Source organism: Parambassis ranga, chromosome 10 (assembly GCF_900634625.1).
Source record: "Parambassis ranga chromosome 10, fParRan2.1, whole genome shotgun sequence".
NCBI classification, from domain to species: Eukaryota; Metazoa; Chordata; class Actinopteri; family Ambassidae; genus Parambassis; species Parambassis ranga.
This window is the reverse complement of record NC_041031.1, coordinates 7618393-7637446: the sequence shown is the minus strand read 5'-3', so window position 1 is coordinate 7637446 and position 19054 is coordinate 7618393.

The following is a 19054-nucleotide window of genomic DNA, read 5'->3' as shown; positions in this document are numbered from 1 at the left end:
TTTGAAGAAATTGTAAAACTTTTCTGTTGTTTTCCTCACTACCTTTATACCCTCCTGCTTTGTTCCCATGTCTCCCGTGCTCCCCCTTTCCCCTTTCATTTTTAACTCATTTTCACCATTCTCTGTAACTCGGTCTCTCTGTGATGTGCGTTTCACAGGGTTTTGCTCTCCTTTTTGTGTTTGTTTGAGTTCACAGCTCAGTATCTTACCACTAACAGGTGCACACCACTGCCCTATGCCCCCCTGAAATGTATGGATTTGACCACTGTTAAAACTTTCATCTGCTTTATATGATCAATTCCAATAAAATATCAAAAAGCGCCTTTATTCTCTGCCCTCATCTAGCTGTTCTGCAGCTCCACAGCAACACGTGGTCCCCCCCCCCCCCCGAACTAAATCTGACTCTGATGTGTTTTCTTTCTATAGGTTCTTCAATCTCTTTGTTCATACTAGAATAGAATAGTCTGAGCATAGCACTGTGATGTATAATCAAGACAAAGATTGTAGGGATGCATAGACTGGTGCTGTGTTCCTACATGCAATCCTGTTACATCCAAGCAGACTGGCCTTCAACAGAAGAAAAAAATCTATATACTGACAAAATGATGTTCTTTGCAACAGTTACTCTAACATTCATATTGGATTGTGGCTTTTTCTGGTAGAGAAAACAATGGGCAAAAGTGACACATCAGCTTCTCAGCAAAAGTCTGTAAATAAAGCTTTCACTGACTTCAGGGAAAGTGGATTTGAAAAAGTACCATCTACCACAGTGGTAGTTCTGCACTTGCCTCTCTTCTTTCACTTTTTCACCTGTATGTTGCATCATGGTAAACATACACCTGTGAGTGTGTATGTGTGTGCATTAGTGTTCAAGTGTTTATATCTATCTGTGTTTGTGTATAAGTGTGTGTACTTGAACCCAAATCCAGTGTATGTCAAATGATGTGGCAACAGTGGACTAGGCAGTTTTTATTTTTTATTTTTTTTTTTTTATCTTACCCAAGGCATTTCTTGTGGATAATAGTATGTGTATCTGTGTGTATGCCAGCTAGTGTGTCAATGTCTATCAGCTACAAGTGGAGCTGATAAGAGCTCTAGGGATATCTCTATCCTCACACTCTTTCCCAACAAGGACCGTTCTTCCAAAAATGGATATTGAACATTGAGGCCATGACCTGATTACATCAGCAGTGCTGTAAGTACCTGTTGCTGTACTAGGTATAAACAAGGAATCACTTCAAACTTTGATTATGGTTTAGAATTTATATAAGTGTAGAATTGTTTGAAAACCATGACTGGGGTGGTTGGTTTCCAAACTTATTCAAACCTTGGCAATAGTTCATTTTTCTTTACACACTTAGTGTAAAATGATCAGACAATTCCTAGTCCCACCCAGGGTTTAAGCTGAGTAAAAGTTAAAAATGTGCTAAACAATAAGCCTCATGAGGACAGTGTATATATACCTGAGTGCAAGCCACAAAGCCCTGCATATGTGTAGCTGCTCTGAGCACTTGGAACAACAAAATTGCCGTCGCTGTCTGTCCTTTGCAGAATAATAAGGTTGGGACTTGTCACACTGAGTTTTGTTCCTGTGTATCTGGGCTTTGATGTGTCAGACAGACAGCTGTAGTACTAGTTCTTGTGTACAACAAAAATCAGAAAAGCACATTTGTGGGAGCAGATCAGCTGTTTAAAGTGGTAAAATATTTTTTTATCATAGAAAGTAACAATGTGCTTTTTTGTGCAGTGCCCAGAGTAGAGTTCAATTATACTCAAGTCCATGCAGTGCTTCACATACACTCTGTACACTTTATAAACACGCATGTCTAGCAGTTCCTCATATACTTAAACAAGTGAAAAGTACAAAGTCACAGCTATTTAAAAAAATGTATCATGTGGGACCTTAGTTTTTTGTTTACATCACTATGATGGTGCACTAAATGAAAAGCATAATGTTTACGTCTGAGCCTCCAGACTCTGATGTGCACAGTGTGCCCTGGGTGCAGTTAGCCATAAAGGTCATTCCAGGTGGCTACGTTATGTGTTTACTCTGGAAAACGTTTGGAGTTCTGCTTGCCTCTCAAAATGTTGTTCTGCATGACCTCTTGCTTCCAGGAGTCTCTGGACTGCTTAGGTGGCCTAATTTTGGTAATAATCCATCCAAACACAAAGATAGGAAGACAGGCTGCATAACCTATGAATGAAATCTGTAACAAGCAGTGTGTCATTTAATTGGGTGAAGTTATCACAAAATCTCACAGACTAAAAAAAAACCCCAGCTCCTTTGCGCATTGCACTCACACACACACTCACACACTCTTTTTAAAGTAGTGGACATTCATAAGTCCTTCTGATCCCTCTGATTAAAGAAATCCCTCAAGCTTCTGAAAACCTGAGAGAGAGAGAGGTAGTGAGCTTTTTCATTTGTGCATGTTATATTATGCCTCACTGGATTGACCTTTGGCTTCATGTTCTCTGTCCATCTTTCTTTCTCTCTTGCTTTCACCAGGCACATCCTCATTACTAAGCCTCAATCGTCTGAGCTACACAGAATTAATGAATTATAAATCCCCCTGGATACATTAACTAGACCCCACCTCACATGCAAGGAATCAAATTACATCAATATACGCTTTGTGCATTTGTAAAAGCATATCAATTATTGATATGACGTCATTACCCGAGCAATATTTGTCATAAATGAGTAATATGCATCATGCAGCAGTGTTACCAGATCTTAAGATTGTTTTGAACAGGCGTGGGATGTGTGGGATTCAGATCACATCAGGAATGACAAAGCAATTACGTGATTGAACAGCCACCCGTTTTTTTTTTTAAGCCACTTAAAGGCAGCAGAACAGGCTGTGAATATAGCAGGTCTAATATGTTCAGCTTATACACTCATATGACTGATGTGTTACAGGGTTTGACATTAAGCTTTTTACATGTTTAACACGTTTAACAGTTAAAGTTGCATCAGGAAGTTTAAAAACACCCATTCAATAAATAAATACCTGAATATTGATCATCCCTGTTGCTTTTCTATTGGGCTATGTGTTGTGAGGATTTTATCAGGATTTGAGATGGAAACCATAACATGCACACTGCCACACTTGTTGCAGACTATTCAGCACACTCAAAAATTACCCCCCCCCCTTTTTTTTTCCCCTTCACAAATCAACAACACTTGATGATCTTAAATTTAGCTTCTGGATTGTAATTGCCTGGGGCAAAGCTGACAAGAAGTTGTGATTTGTGTTTGATATCAGGCTAAGACTATAAACGTTTACAGAACTTGGAGTTTGCAAAACTTTTGTGTAATAGAGGCAATGACTGTTTTATGTCAGACTGTACGTTGTGCTGCTAAACACCCACGTTCCTCTCACTAGAGACTTCATCAAATGAAATATCTACTATAATGTGTTTGAGCTTTGTGCCCCCACAATACCACAATTACACTCTTACTAACATGTACTAACATTTCTCCACCTTTTTTCCCTCTTGTGCTGTTTACCACAACCTTCACCAAGGTACAATTACAATGGCTCTATGACGGGATTTGTTTTAAGCTAAGGGTGAAAACTCATTGTTGTGTGTAGCAGGATACTCACACACACTCACACACACATATACACGTATTGCTGGGCTACAGTGAGGAAAAAAAATGCAAACACTCCATTTTAATTGTCTTGTCTTTTGTCCTCTTTGTGACAAATTAATGGCACATAAGGGCAGACCAAAAACTAGTATTTGTTTATAACAATTGCTACTATTTGCATAACAGTAGTGGGAGGAAACTCTAATTAATGCATGTTTCTTTTACAGATTTTATGAATAGGCTGTGCTATTCAATTACTGGAGGTGATCCCATGCTAGCATTAGTAAATTTCACATTACCAAGTAACAAGTGAAGACAAATATGAGATGTATTATAAGTGTAGGCGAACTGAGACTAATCGATAAAGGAGATTAAAAGTTTCCCCTGCTGCTTTTTTTTAAATTATTTTATTTCTTGTCCTTTCTTACCCATCTTTGTGGAAGCACAATATTAAAAATCAGAGGATTTCTGCATCAAAAAATCAGTTCAATCAAGTTTTTATGAGCTCTTTTTTGAGTTTTGATATGTTAACTTCAAAGCTGTCAATAATCTTGTGTTTAGTTTTTAGACGCTCACTGTTGTTGTACATTGAAATTGCCCCTAAAGAATTCTGTTTTGCATGCTCTCTGTCTCACTCACTGTCTCCCTTTGTCTCTCACTCCTCCCCTCTGATGTAGAAATCTATATTGTTGTAAATGAAGCTGTGAGGATCAATGCTGCAGGCAGCGTAATGCCGGAGCGCCGCCACCAGTGTATTGCTACAATGATCTAGTGGTTAAAAACACATTCGCAAACAGAGAGGGGAAGATAGATCTGAGCCAGAAGCACGCCCACATTGCTCTCGCCGGAGACATCATCAAATTAAACAACAACTATGATGTGTTTCTGCTCAGTGCCCCCGCTACCACACAACCACGTTTTCTCCAACACACACTCCTGTTTTTCTGTCTTGCTATTGACAGGAACCTCCACTGGGGTAGATTTATAATGGAATGCATGACATGATTTGTTTCGAGTTTAGGATGAAGGCCAATTAGTTTAACAAGTACGAGACAAATCTTGTTTGACAAAAGTTGATGTCAGGGCATGTGAATCTTATCCTCTGGGAGATATTTTGTTAGCTGGAGGCAGACTCTGTTGAGAAACACAGGGGCTCGCAGATTTCTATCCACTCCTAGATTCACACATAGCAGTCACATACAAAAACAACATATTTTGCAGATTTGTTGCCGCTATTCTTCTTATTTGAATTTTGTTAACAAGCATGAACAGGAAGAAGCAGCAGCAGTTATCAGTTCTCAGTAACCCCTCAAATCCAGAAAAAAACTTTTTGACTTTGCGTCTTCTCTTTTTGTATGATTCACTGTGCTCCTTTCTTGTCGGTGACCTTTTTGTTTCACCTCTTCTTATTTCTCTCGGGATTAGCGTCACTCCACCTCTGTTTCCGTGTTGCCACAGCAGTGCTCTGGATTATGGAAACTCCTTATCCCTACAGTAAACAGTACACAAAGGCACAGATGCTCCCACACAAGCACATATTTATCAGTGTAAGCAACCTTTGCTGCACAAACAGCAGATGAGTGCCGTCACATCTGCACAGGAACAATTCAGTTTTTGAGGCAAGGACTGGACTGTACATGGGTTCATTTTGTTTTTTTTTTTTTTTACCGTAATACCTTTGGAGGCAATATAATGGGTAGGATGGTGTAGTCAAGACAGAGTGAAAGGGGTCAGGAGGTTGCCATGGCCTGTGTCCTGGAAAGATTAGATCTTTCATCACTACATATGAGTTCTGATCAAAAGCAAACAATCCACACATCCACACACTCTCAAACACATTCACCTCTAATCTTCCCTCCTAGCTGGGGCGATAGAATGCGATCACAGACCTCAATCATGTAACAACCACAGAGAGAGAGAGACTTAGTTTTTTTTTTTTTTTTCTCTTCTTAACCATCATTGTCATCACTGCGGTTGTTTGTGGAGTTAAACAGCAGGTTCGCCAGCAGGGGCTGAGACCTTATCACACCAAGTGTCTCATGATGTCCACTAGCATACTGGGCATTGTGAACACAAGACTTTGACTTCAGCCGTGGTCTGATCCTTGTCTCAAATCCACTGAGTCAACAGGCGATGGGAGTGCAGATAGACAACTATGGGGAGAGTCAACAGGCGGCTTGGCTCTGGATAAAAGCCTTGTTTGTTTGGTGAGACTGATCCCCTCTCTATTCATCTGGTCTTGCCCTTTCTTCTACATCATTTCGGACCCTCGCCTGAACACAACAGATTACTTCTGATCTCAGGTGTTTCAGGTCAACATCATCTCGGCGCTGCAGCATAAAGCTCATGCTCTCATCCCTGCAGTCCACCTTAATCACCCTCCCGTCGGAGTCCCTCTCAACCCTCCACTCATTGTGTGATTTTCATCCTCTCCTCTGCCTCACCCCAACTCCACTGATTAACGTTTTTGACGCAAATGCGCATTGTTCCAACACACGGAGTGGCGAGTGCTTGAGATGTAATTAGAATTAAGGATATTGATCACACAGGGCCAGACGGTGGCGGTATAAATAATAGCTAGCATGAATAAATGAAAGCGATAGGTGAGCTCTTGGTGATTTATGTACAGACTTCCATGGTCCGCAGCATAAATCACCAACAGCCATGTTCTTATTGAGTTATGAAGCCTCCAGAAAATGCAGTAGAATAATGGGCAACTCTGTATATTGTGTGTCCGTTCAATCCACAAGATAACAGGCATGGACTAATATATAAGCAGGTGTGTGCAATTATTCTAAATTTGTTTGTTGTACAGTATTATTTATTCATCAGGTTTTACTGGCACCATGGTCCACAAACACAGGGTGTCTTAGCTATTGGAAGTTAAAATAAGAAACATTTTGTCCAACCTTTAATCTGGTCATTTGTTATATTTTATGCATATGTAGTATGTGTGCGTATGGTTTATAGGTTTTGGGTGGTTTGACTGCCATTGGTCAAGTACCATATACTTACATTGTATTGGCAGAAATCTCCACACTTATAGAATACATTTTGCTGCATAGCACAGGGAAAATGTGAATATTTAATTTTGGTGTTAACTACACCTTTTAAAAGTTCACTTCAACCTATTGGACATAGCCATACTGTTATGCTTTTAACATTTCAATGTTTTCAATGTTTTCAGATTTGCTTTTACACCCAGCAGGTTTTTACAGTCAGTACGTTCTTGGGCCAGTCAGACATAAACACTATGACCCAGAATTTGATGACATATGTTTAGTCTCTGTGTTGTAAGGTCAAACTGAGTCTGCCCTCACCAGAAAGCCTAACCCATGTGTTTCACAGTTGACTCCAATGACCTACATTTCCAGTTTTCTGACATGCACCCTCTTGTGGTCATGCAAATTCTGCATTGTCTCTGAAGGTGGAAGTGGGTTGACTTTGTAACAGGGCAGGACATGACCTCTTATGGATGAGAGTGGAGTGAGTGGTTGGGTGTGATTATGACACTGGAGACTGTTGTTTGTATCCTCTCTCCTACCAGCAGTCAATGTTTTGTGACCACAGTCAATTACACTCAATGGTCAATGACACTCTGTTGGTGCAGAGGTGAGGACCACAGTGTTCAGCTAACCTTCAACAAGTACTATCAGTGACTTAAATGTATGCAATAAAATTAAAAAAAGTGTTGCATGGTATATAGTGCAACATTTATTTTAATTTTTAATTATTCATCATTGTTTTAGGTGGGTTATAAAATTTGCTCTTAGGCTACAATTGCTTTAAATTACTCTATATTTTTTCTTATTACATTTTTGGTTTTATTGGGAGCCTACACTGACATATATTTCCTTAATGAAAAGTGGGCAACACAGGCCGCTTGAGTGGGTAATATTTACCTGCTGGAAGTTTCAGTGGCCATTAAATCTTGGTATTTCTCTGGACAGGAGCTTGTCTTTACAGTTGGCAGGCGTCTTGTTAGAGTCCCTGCAGTTTGTGCCGCATCTTTCACACCCGCCTCCTAAGTGACACTAAGCCTCAGCAACAGGGGAGGGTTTTTAACAGGCCCTGCGAACAGCCATTACCCTGAGTCTCTTAAGTGCTGTCTGTATGGTGCACTGACAGATCAGTATCCCCTTTCCGCTTACTGTGCTGCTGCACATCGGCAGGGAGAGGGAGATTTCCTCCAACCTGATCAAGCATGGGGAGGAGAACAAACGCGTCTTCAGACAACCCATTTTACAAGCAAACATGCGCCACAACAGAGTGGCGCTCACAGGCACGCCTGTCTGTTACTGTGTTTCCTGGTGGTGCTGTTATCCGTCTTTAGTATGTGGCAGTCACTCTGTTCCAAATGAAACCAGCAGTACAGGGTCAGTGTTGACTGCTCTCGTCCATCTCACATTTGTTTCGGTGACACAAATACACATACGCAGAGCGGCCTCCCCCTCAGCACACTGACACTCGGGGGCTGTGCAGAGAAAACCTTTCATCAGACACACTCGAAGAGAAAATACTTTAGGCCGAGAGGAGAACAACAGGCGCTGGGGAAATTGATTTTGATTTGAAAGTAACGGGGAATAATGGGGCTTGGGAAACTGTCCCTGAATCTAAATCTGTTTCTCATTCCAGCATGTAAATGACCCATATCAAGACGTTGGGGGGTGGTAAAGCAGGAGGGTGTTGAATTCCAACACACAGCAGCAGTGGCACATAGTTACACGTACAGACATCATATGCACACACAGCAGTGATGACACATAATCAGGGCAGTTCTGATAGGAGCGTTAGTGATTCTCTTTGACCACTAAAGGGATCTCATTGCACAGGTCAGTGAACACCTCTAGCAGCCTCTTTTAGGCTGCATGTCATTGCAGTGAAGGTCATGAGACAAGGACAGTTAAAGATCATGTTCATGCAGAACAGCATTTCCAGACAGATTATAAGCTCTGGTCCATTTTCAGCTGCTGGGTGATGGGTATTTTTTGTGGAGGCCTTCCATTTTGTTTCTCATATGGGTTTAAATCAGACAACTAGCCACACACACACACACACACACATACACACCTGCTCACAAACAAATGCAAAAACAAAGCTGGCAGAAATTCTGCTAATAAATAACATCCCAATAATTGAAATATTGAAAAACAATTTCAGCAACCAAATCACAATTGGCAAAGCTAAACTTGTAAGCTAACCTCCAAACACATCTCATCAGTGCTGTCAAGCTGACAGCTACTTAAAAAAAATGGAGTTGCTAAATTATACATCATTAAATTCAACAAATTAATCATGATTTTCGGTGACAATGGTGTGGTGTAATAAAGGAAGACTGACAAACAAAGCCAGCCGCATCACCACTTCCAAATTAATAGTGACTGACACCAACACCCCCACACTTAATTAATGGGAAACAAAACACAACAAGAACATCCATCTAGATACAAGAAAACAAAGAATGGGTCGGCTTGTGTCATTCTACGTTTGTTGCCGGTTGACAGTGAAATGTAACACGGAGATTGATAGTGTATGCGTGTGAGTGCATGCACGGGCGTGCTCAAATGTTGTTTTTCTAGACTGCGGTCTCTTAAGTAGACACCTAACACGCCTCAAGCCCCTGACATTGAGTTTATAAGCAGGCATTATTTTTAGCGATGCTGTCATGTTTCTCAAAGTGACAGTTCCTAAAAGCTTCCACAGGCAAACCCATCTCCTTTTGCACTCTAAAGCCATGTCTTCTTAACAGCGATGACTGGGCTATTATCTTACGAGATGAAAGCTGACGCGCTGCTATGCTTTTCATTTCTGCAAAGACCATCGCTTTACAGCTGAGCTTTTTGATGTTTGATTTGTCCTCTCATTCCTGCCCGCCGTGTGGCCACGGTCAATATTGTGCGATCATAATAATATCCGACCCTCGGATGTCAAGAGACTGGTTTTATCCCATTTAAACCGCACTTGGTTACAAAAGGACAGAGAGAAGGGGGGTAAAAAGGTCGGGGCAGCGTTTTAGAAAACCACTGCAGAGAAACGGGACACTCCCAGGCACTTTGTCACATCAATTAGGAATTCTATCTGGGCAATGGGATCATGGCCTGCAGGGCAGTGGACAGGACAGCCATTATACATCTTGCTGATGTGTGTGTGGGTGTGTGTGGTGGTGTGTTTTTTGTGTAACAGTGTGACAGAGAGGAAGAGAAGGAACTCATCATTTGAACTATCGACTTTTGCCTGACTGACCCCTGGGAAAGCTAATTTTAGTCTGTGTTTCACAATGATTTTAATTGCTTCACATTGCTAATTTCCTCTTCATTGAGGGAGAACAGAGGCAGTGGGCGTCCTTTCTTCCTTGTGCTCTCTATGCATCTATTCCTCACCAACAGTCAGTCAGGCAGTCAGGCCTTGAGGCTGTCAGAGGGGGAACAAAGTGACTGGGTGATGAGCCAGACGCCCGTTGTCTGATCACATGGACTGAAGCTGTGCCAGACACCGCAGCCACTGGCTCACTCAACAAGGTTCCTCTCACAACAGAGGAACGCACTGCCGACCTGGGCCTTTATTCTCTTCCTGGTGTCTTTTTCCCCCCCTTTCCTCATCCTCATGTCTGTTTCGATTTTTCTCATCTGCTGGTTCCTCTTTTTCTCCCATCTGTCCTGCTCTGTTTCTTTGCATATTTCCAATCGCTTGTTGTTTCTCTCTGCGTTATTTAAATCATATGGCAGTGTAAGAGTCACCCCTCTCTTTTTCTCTGCCTTTTTTCTCTTAATTGTCCTCTGAGAACGAAGGTGGGTCCCTGCTGTGTGCAGAATTACTGCCACACACACAGACAAACTTGTGCATTACCTTTATGGGTAATTGGCATTTTTAGGAATGCAAAATCTAAAGGTAGACATCTGCAGGGAGCTTAACCCTTCCTCCAGCAAGACTTTAAAGGCAGTAATGTACAGACTCACTCTGAGAATATCATAAACCACTATTGCTTTGCAGACTTACAGCACATTTGTGTCTTGTTGTTGCCCACTGATACACAGTGCTCTGACAGCCCTCATCTGAACCGAATCCTCCGAGATGTGTGTACGAAACAACTATATTTTTGTTCTGTGAATAAGCTGACTTCCCTTCAGATTTGTAGCTCCCAGCTGCAGAAGGCTATGTATAAATCAATGCCTTGGTGGGCTAGAGAGGGAGCAGTTATATTTACCCTGTTTCCTAGCTAGCAGCACTAGCTGTACTAGGGGGTAAAGGAATTCGATACACACCACTGGAAGGCAAAGGCTTTTTCACTTGCACACAGGAGTGGCAGTTCTGCTGATAGGGATAGACTAATGAAGGAATACCAGAAAACACACTGTACAACACATCAGCAAAACATAAAACAGATTTTTGGTCATGCATCACAGGAGGGAGAGGTTGGAGAGAAGTAGCTGTGTACACGCAGGCGTGGATACACACCCACACACGTGTGTCAGTAGTGGTGTATCTGATAGATACCAGTATTTTAATCTATAGCAGTTTATTGATTCACATAAAGCACTTTGTTGTTTCTGTTCTTGATTTGCAGTCTGTGTCTGCAGCACTGAGTACTGGATTAAAGTTGATGGCAATGAATTATAAATGCAGTCTGAAATGTAATTCTCTTCATTAGATGACAAATCTCTTTGAATATTGCATACTGTGGTAATAATACTGCTTTTATCATCAGCTTCTTGAGTTGTGCGGCTGAAAAAAATAGTCTTGTCATCACTGCAATGCACCACTGCTAATTCATTAATTCAACAACCAAATTAAAGTGAAATCGAATGTAGTTGTTTCTACATTAATTATAACATATGAAAACATGCAGCGTCTGATTATCTCCGCTGAAGACTTTTAGTGAAGTGCTCCTGCATGGGTTGTTTTTGGGATGTGTGTCCTTTTTTTGGACTTTTTGTCTGTTTGTACTTGTGCCCGTGTGTTTCTCCAGGCTTTGAGAAATGAGAGCTGAGCCTGGTTAATAATAGTGGCCGAGAGGGTCTGTTAGCATAGCCCACTACATCACTTCTTAGCAGGGAGACATCTCCAGGGCTCCGTGCTGCCGTGATGGAGTGTTGGAAGGGGGAACAGACTGGTACAGAGAGCGGGTGATGGAGAGGGTATCGGAGGGTGGAGGCTGGAGGACAGATGAGATTCAGACAGTGGGAAGGCAACGAAGTGATCAGGAGGGCAGTTTTTTTTTTTTTTGCTATCTATTGTTTCATCATTTATACAAATACAAAGAATCATTTTTTTCCACCAGCTATTCTTGGTTAGATAGAGGGTTATGCATGCCTTTCCTAGCCTCACAGGAACTTTAGCTAGCTTTGACACCTGCCTTCACTATGCTGATGACTTTCAAAGTGTGTATTAACAGTAGTAGTTCAGCATGTGCCATCTGATTCACATTTCACGTCACTTGTCAGAACAGGTGTTGACAGTCCTTCATTGAGTACATGAAATAACACAAATCAACATCACAACTCAAACCCACAAAAAGCACAGTAATAACATGAGATATGAACTGTCATCAAGCGCTCATACACCATTAGAAGTTTAATATTTTAGAAACAATTAAGAGTAGATTGATACCATCTCCAGAAAAAGCCAGATCAAGTATTTATGCTAAGCTACAGCTTTAGCTGCTAATTTCTGAGACCCAGAAATTCTGACACCCCTGTCCAAAACAGAATTGACTTTGTATTGGTGGATATCCAAATTAAATCTATCAATCCTGCGACAGCAACATATGTTTCAGTTGTGTAGTTTATTAGACTAAGATTCAAAATGGAAACAGCATTTATCTGACAAATTACTTCAAGCATTATGGATGTGTACTTAAACATGTAAAATATATTCACAAACATGATGTATGCGTCATGGCACCACATACAGCTTTGCAGCTGTATTACAGAAAGAAACAACTAACTTTATGCCATTAAAATTCTCCAGATGGAGGCATCTTTTCACTCTCACACTGTGAACACATTTATAGAAGTGCAGCATTTGTATAAAAATATAGCTCTGTACGGAGGTGCAGAATGAAGTTCACAGTTTGCACGGACACATGCAGATTAACCATGCCACAATATGAAAAAAATCAAACAGAGAAGCACATCCTTTCAGTTAGAGTTGGTTGTTTGTGTTTTTTTTCTTTATTCTCTTCTACTTTTACCCTGCAACCAGTTGCTTGACCACCCTGTCTTTACTGAAACATGATTTATGAGTTTTGTGCTTTAGTTATTTGGAGTCTGTGTTTTTTTTTATCAGTTGCTGTGAAAATAGAGAATCAGCTCAGGACAAAGTGTGTCTGATGGGGAACAGCAGGAGTGTCCTGTAAAGGATGACTGCAACAGACCAGAGACAGAAAGTGAGGCCAGGCACAGAGATTTAACAGAGAAAGCACTGAATAGAATATTGTGCCAGAGAGAATGAACAGATTTGTATGGATGAGACTGAATGCTGGGAATTATGTGAGGTTTTGAATAGATTCCTCTAAACCAAGACTGCAGTGTGTGAGGATTGAGGCATGGCGGTGATTTTTTTCTTTCTCTCTCTTTGACACTGACTGAATGCCGTAGTTGTCTGAGTCACTTTTTTTTTATATTCTCTAAATGCAGCTCATGTCATTTCTCTTTATCAGCGGAGAGCTGATGGTGATGGATAATATTATTTGATGAATATACGGAGTCCTCAGTGCTGAGGTGTGGCATGAGACGTGAATGTGACCCACTCACACAAATCTACCCACCACTCTCCCAACCTGCTCCACCTTGATGCCCCCCTTCAATATGCTCTCATTTTAGATAATGAAAGATGTCTGGAGGGGGAAGCCACTGCAGAGATCACTGATCCACTCTAAGTGAAAACCTATACTCAAGTTAATGTGAATACCCTCAAGGGATGAGGACTTCTAATTGATTAACCACATTACCCGGATAAGAGTTGAACTCTCCTGTATGAGAGCAGCTCAATACAGGCATCCACAAGGGTTCAGGGGATATAGATAATGAACATTCACTGCAGCATCTGCTCTGGACTGTACTGCAGGTGTTTACAGTATCTCTGGATTTACAGTCTCATCCACAAGAGGCAGTGTTGAATCAATTATGTCCTCCAGCTGCTGCCCAGGTTAACACACTGTATGAGGCATGAAGAAAAAAGCACCATGGGAATAACACTGCAGCACAGAACCGGCTCAAGGTTTACTCTGAGGGACGTCAGGTGCCGGTGTAAGACAATTAATACTACTCTTCATAAGAACACAATGAGCTGAGCTAATGCAGAATACATACATTGTTTTTAATTCGCTCCCTCAGATGTTTTGTGTGCATAACCTTTTTTTGAGGGGTTTACATCTTTTCCTGTGAACGTTGCATAATCAAAGCTTGAGCTTCACTCATCAGTGTTAAGCTTGAAATGTATTCCTTTCACTTCCTTGCAGTGTTGACATAGACACTGCAGTTATTAATAAAACTTGTCCTCCTTTGAAGATGCTCATGCAACCGTCCTCGCTGTTCTGAAAGAAGGCGCCACAGTTCAAAATGCTCTTTGATCTTCCAGTGCAACTTTAAAAGACAATACCGTGGCTTTGTAAAGAAGAAGAAGACACACAGAGACCTCTGCTGGGAGATTCTGGTCCCTTAAAATCCAATAGAGACATTTTCCGCTGTTTGAGCTATAACAAAAGCTTGCAACACACCGCATTCAGCCCGGTATGCAAATATGGTGTCCTTGTGGAGGTTATAGCTAGTATGAACTCAGGGTGTCATCACAAACACTGATTGGAATTACAGAAAGTTACCTTGGGTTTTGTTCATTCTACACACATGGGTATGTGTCAGAAGAACCAGCAGGAGTTCTTTGAAGACTTCTCTTTTGAGAATGAAACACTGGGTCTTTGTATTGAAATGAGGTTGTAATAAATAAGTAGCTCTTCTCAGGATTTTGGTCAGTTTGGCTTCAATTTGGTTTCTATGACTCTCCAAAGCTTGTGATCTTTCACATAAGCTTAATGGGAGTGTCAATTTGCTATTGGTTCTCATACCTTCCAGCTATATGGTTAATAAGACTCTCTCTTCAGATGTCAAAGTATTCTTTGAACACCAACGTGTGCTATTTAAGGCTGAGGATGATAATTGCAGCCAACTTATTATGCTTATATTTCTCTTGTTTTTTTTAAACACGTAGGAGAGTGTGTGTTTTTCGTCTGCTCCCTGTTTATGTAGTGAAAAAATAACAATCTACAATTTATTATACTCTTCTGTTCTGTTTGTTTAAATCAGCACATAGTAAATGGCTTCAAAGTGAAAAATTGACATCTAATACTTACTGTGACCCTGGTAAGTGTAAACACTTGCATCAAGTTACACCAGTATTTTAATGAGTGTATATATTAAATAGGGGTGGAACGGTTCGCCAAATCCACGGTTCGGTTCGTATCACGGTTCTGAGGTCACAGTTTTCGGTTCGGTTCGGTTCACATTGTTAAGGTTTTTTCTACATTAAACACTCTAGAAATACCAGATGAGTTATATCAGGTCAAGTCAATTTCACTTCTTTTTCATTTCTATATAGCACCAGATCAGAACAGAAGCCATTTAAGAAAACCTTTCCTATACAACAGGTCTTCACCTTGTTCTTTTATTAAACAAACTAAACAGCTCATGTTATTTAGCTTATTTGCACGGCAGCATGTGATTTGCCTCTGCATAGTTGTGCGTTTACAATTCACAGCTGCTGTCTGCACACAGACACACACCGTCGAACAGAGAATGTGTGTTGCTTTGTCCACCGTTGCTGATGACATGCTAGTTGGATAGCCTGAACTTTATGACTATGCTAGGCTAAGCTAACGGTGTTATGTCCGTGTTTTTATTTAGTTTTTGCCATTGAAATATACTATTTACATTCCGCTCTGTAAGCCATGAGGGGACCTTCGGCAGCTTTGCACACGACTGGACGCAGAGTGCTGTGGGTCTCCTCTCTGCTTTGCCTGCAGCTGAACCTGCTGCATGAAGCTACAGAGACAGACTGCTTGTAAATGCGCTGAGGCGGGGGAGGAGCTCACGGCCGCTGCTTGTCGAGGAGAGTAGTCTGGCTGCAAAATGATACGCGCTTTCACGCCAGTCTCCAAATGTCACCAGAGAGAGAGTCAGTAGATGCTTTTGAAAAAAGAAAAGGTTTGGAAAGTCACCAAATGTAGCAAGAGAGATGCCAAGTTGTCAACACTCGTCTCTATGCTGTGGTAAAAATGCCTCCCTGCATTACTTGATGCGCATGTCCAGCCCCGAACCGAAACACGTGTACCGAACGGTTCGGATTTTTTTCCTGAACCGTCCCACCCCTAGTAAATAGTGACACGTACTGTATATGTGGAGGGTTTTTAAAGTGTCAGAAATGGATTGCACAGTTTTTAATTGCTAAGATTGTTTCTCAGTTGTACAGGAGACACATGCTGATTCCATTGTAGAAGACACAATAAGCCAAATTGACCTGGACAATATCGGAATATTGAATATCAGAAAAAATCCATTATTGTACATCGTACTGAAAACACACGGACCTGACTGCCTTTTCCTACTGTGGGTTTGGGATGTTAAAGGGACAGTTGCCTGGCCTTGATAAGGTATTGGACTTTTGATATACATATGTTTTCATGTAGAGAGAGAGGGAGTAACAAAATAAAAATGGTAAAGCTTTGACTTTTTTTGAGGAGTTGCTGATAAATGTGAATATTTATGAACTAAGGGCCAGCTGTCTAGTGACTGATTAGTGTGTGACCAGTGGTAGAACAGTATGTGAGCCCATGGATGTGTAAAGGAAAGACACACACAGGGCAGCTCTGCATAAAACAGAGAGCATCAAAGGGATAGAGACTGACATGTCCAGTGCTGTTGTGTGTATGTTGCAAGTCCACATCTATACATCAACTTAGAATCTAATAAACAATCCCGTCTTCGGTCTTCTTCAGGAGCCATAGTCATCCTACCTGTAAAGCTGTTGATGTTATTAGGTTATGTTGTCATGCTGCAGTGTTATGACAGTGCCAGATGAACTTTTGTCCACCAATTCCCTGGTTGGTTTTTAAGCTTGCCCACAGACCGTGCCCCTTTTTATAGGCTTGTAGATTGCCGGGAAACACATCAATCTCCTGTGGGTGTGATGCTGTATGTCTCCCCCTTCGTGCAGTGTGACCCCATTGGCCTTCTTCTAGTGTCCACTGGGCTGCTCATGTCTGGTCCCTGAACCTCCGCTGCCCTGGTTATTAAAGAGCACTGGGCGATATCCACCCTCGCCTTTCTTTCTCTCGCCACCTGCCCTCACTCACTTTGTTTCAGCCTGTTCTTTTCCTCGCTTTTCTATTTCGCTGTTCATTCGGCTAGAATAGCACTGAAGATTGCTGTTGTATTATTGTTGCGATCTCACTGTGTTGCTCAAAAATCTCAACATTGACATGTTACAGAGCTACACTACCTGCAAAACTTGTAAGACCAATTTACCAATGAAAGCTTTTATTACATGAAATCTATTTATAATTTGCATCAGTAACCACAGCCCCTTTCCTTTGTCCTTGCTCCATCAGTCACAGCAGAGTGTGGCAGGCTGGCCCACAGGTAGAGAAGTTGACTAATTAATGAGTCAGAGGTTGCTTGTTCAATCCAGACAAAAGGATGTGCTGCAAGACAATTAAACAAAGACAATTTTCTGTGTTCTTCAGATAGATCTGTCAACTGCTGTCGGAGTAGAGAAGTATGAGGCACAGTAAGTTTATTGACTTAACAATAACAATTTGAACACATTTAAAAATGTAACAGTTTTAGTCAGATAGTTTATATCAGTATTTTAAGTAGTTACAGTTCAGATTTCCTACGTTTTGAGACATAATGCAAATAGTAGTGATACATTTTTGAGATACCTGTAGTACTGTATGACTTTATGTACCAAACCTTTGCATTAAATATAATGCACTCAATGTACATTGAACATGCTAAAAGGGACATGAGAGCAGGAATGCTAAGCAGCATCTTTCAAAATAAAGGTTTCCAAAAACACCTCAATTTAATATTCAGGGTTTTGATATAGTTACTAAACCCCTGCTTATTACCCACACTGACAAAAAGTAAGTACTTTTTTCCCCTTATTGTATAGTAATAAGTGTACCTAACACTGTTTTGCTGGATTTTATCCTACAGCATTATGAGGTACCAGTTAGTGGCCCAGTATCTGTGATGAGCTGGAATACACCTATGATCCTGCACACTGACATAAAAATGCATTTGGGACACCGAAGGATAAACGCACAAAATAGTTTTTTTTTTTTTTTTTTACAGGGAGTGTGACCATGTTGGGCGGCACAGTGCTGCAGTCGTTAGCACTGTTGCCTCACAGCAAGTAGGCTCCCGGTGGAGTTTGGGCCTCTGTGGGTTTTCTCGGGCTTCCTCCCACATTCGAAAGACATGCTCAGGTTAATTGGTCAATTTGAAATTGCCTCTAGGTGTGTGATTGTGAATGGTTGTCTGTCTGTATGTTGCCCTGTGATGGCCAAGTGACTTGTCCAGGGTGTACCCCACCTCTCACCTGTAGTTAGCTGGGATCGGCTCCAGCCTGCCGTGACCCTGCACTGCAGGATGATGGATGTGACCATGTTGTTAGCATGGTGGGAACATATAGTATTTTTTTTATCAAATGCTTTTTTCATGTTCACAGATACAGTTTTCTTTCTGAGGTATATGGAAGTACTGTTAGATAAGAAAAAAGTGCCTTGAACCACTAGCAGTGCTCATCAAGCAATCTGCTTCCCTTCTAACCCCCTGACGCTTCATTGAATGGAGAACATCATGATTTCATAAGGCCCTCAGTGTCACTGCCATCAGATTAAGCAAAACGATTGCTTAAATCGGGCCACTGGCAAACTTGCTGCTCTCCAGAGCGCTCTCCCTCTCTCACTCAGTACCTTTTAATGAAGATCCTCCTATCCTAATAGAGTTCTTCTTTACTCCTATCAATTCAAATGCTCTTAACCCCCCCCAAACACGCCCCATCTCTCAGTCTGGAGCTTTAACTCCTCTACTGTTTTAATTGCTTGAAGGTCATTGACAATAATGTGACAACTTATTAGAAACCCCATCTGATGCCACTGATTTTATACCTCACTTTGCCACAGCGCTTGGTTTCCAGGCAATTACTGAGCATGCTATTTATTAATTTCACGGTTCACAGAGCATCACATGCTATAAATAGTGAGGGATGATAGCTCAGTCATTCACAATGTCGGTGGCTTTTATCGATTTTGAGTGAGATGCTCTTGTGGGATGGAGCCTTACTATTTCGGTCTTTAACCCCTGTGTGCCATTTCAAGTCTGTGGGATTTGTTTTCAATGTCTAATAATAAAAGAAAAATGGTTTAGTTAATTATTTTTGCAACTTAATAGCTTTGAT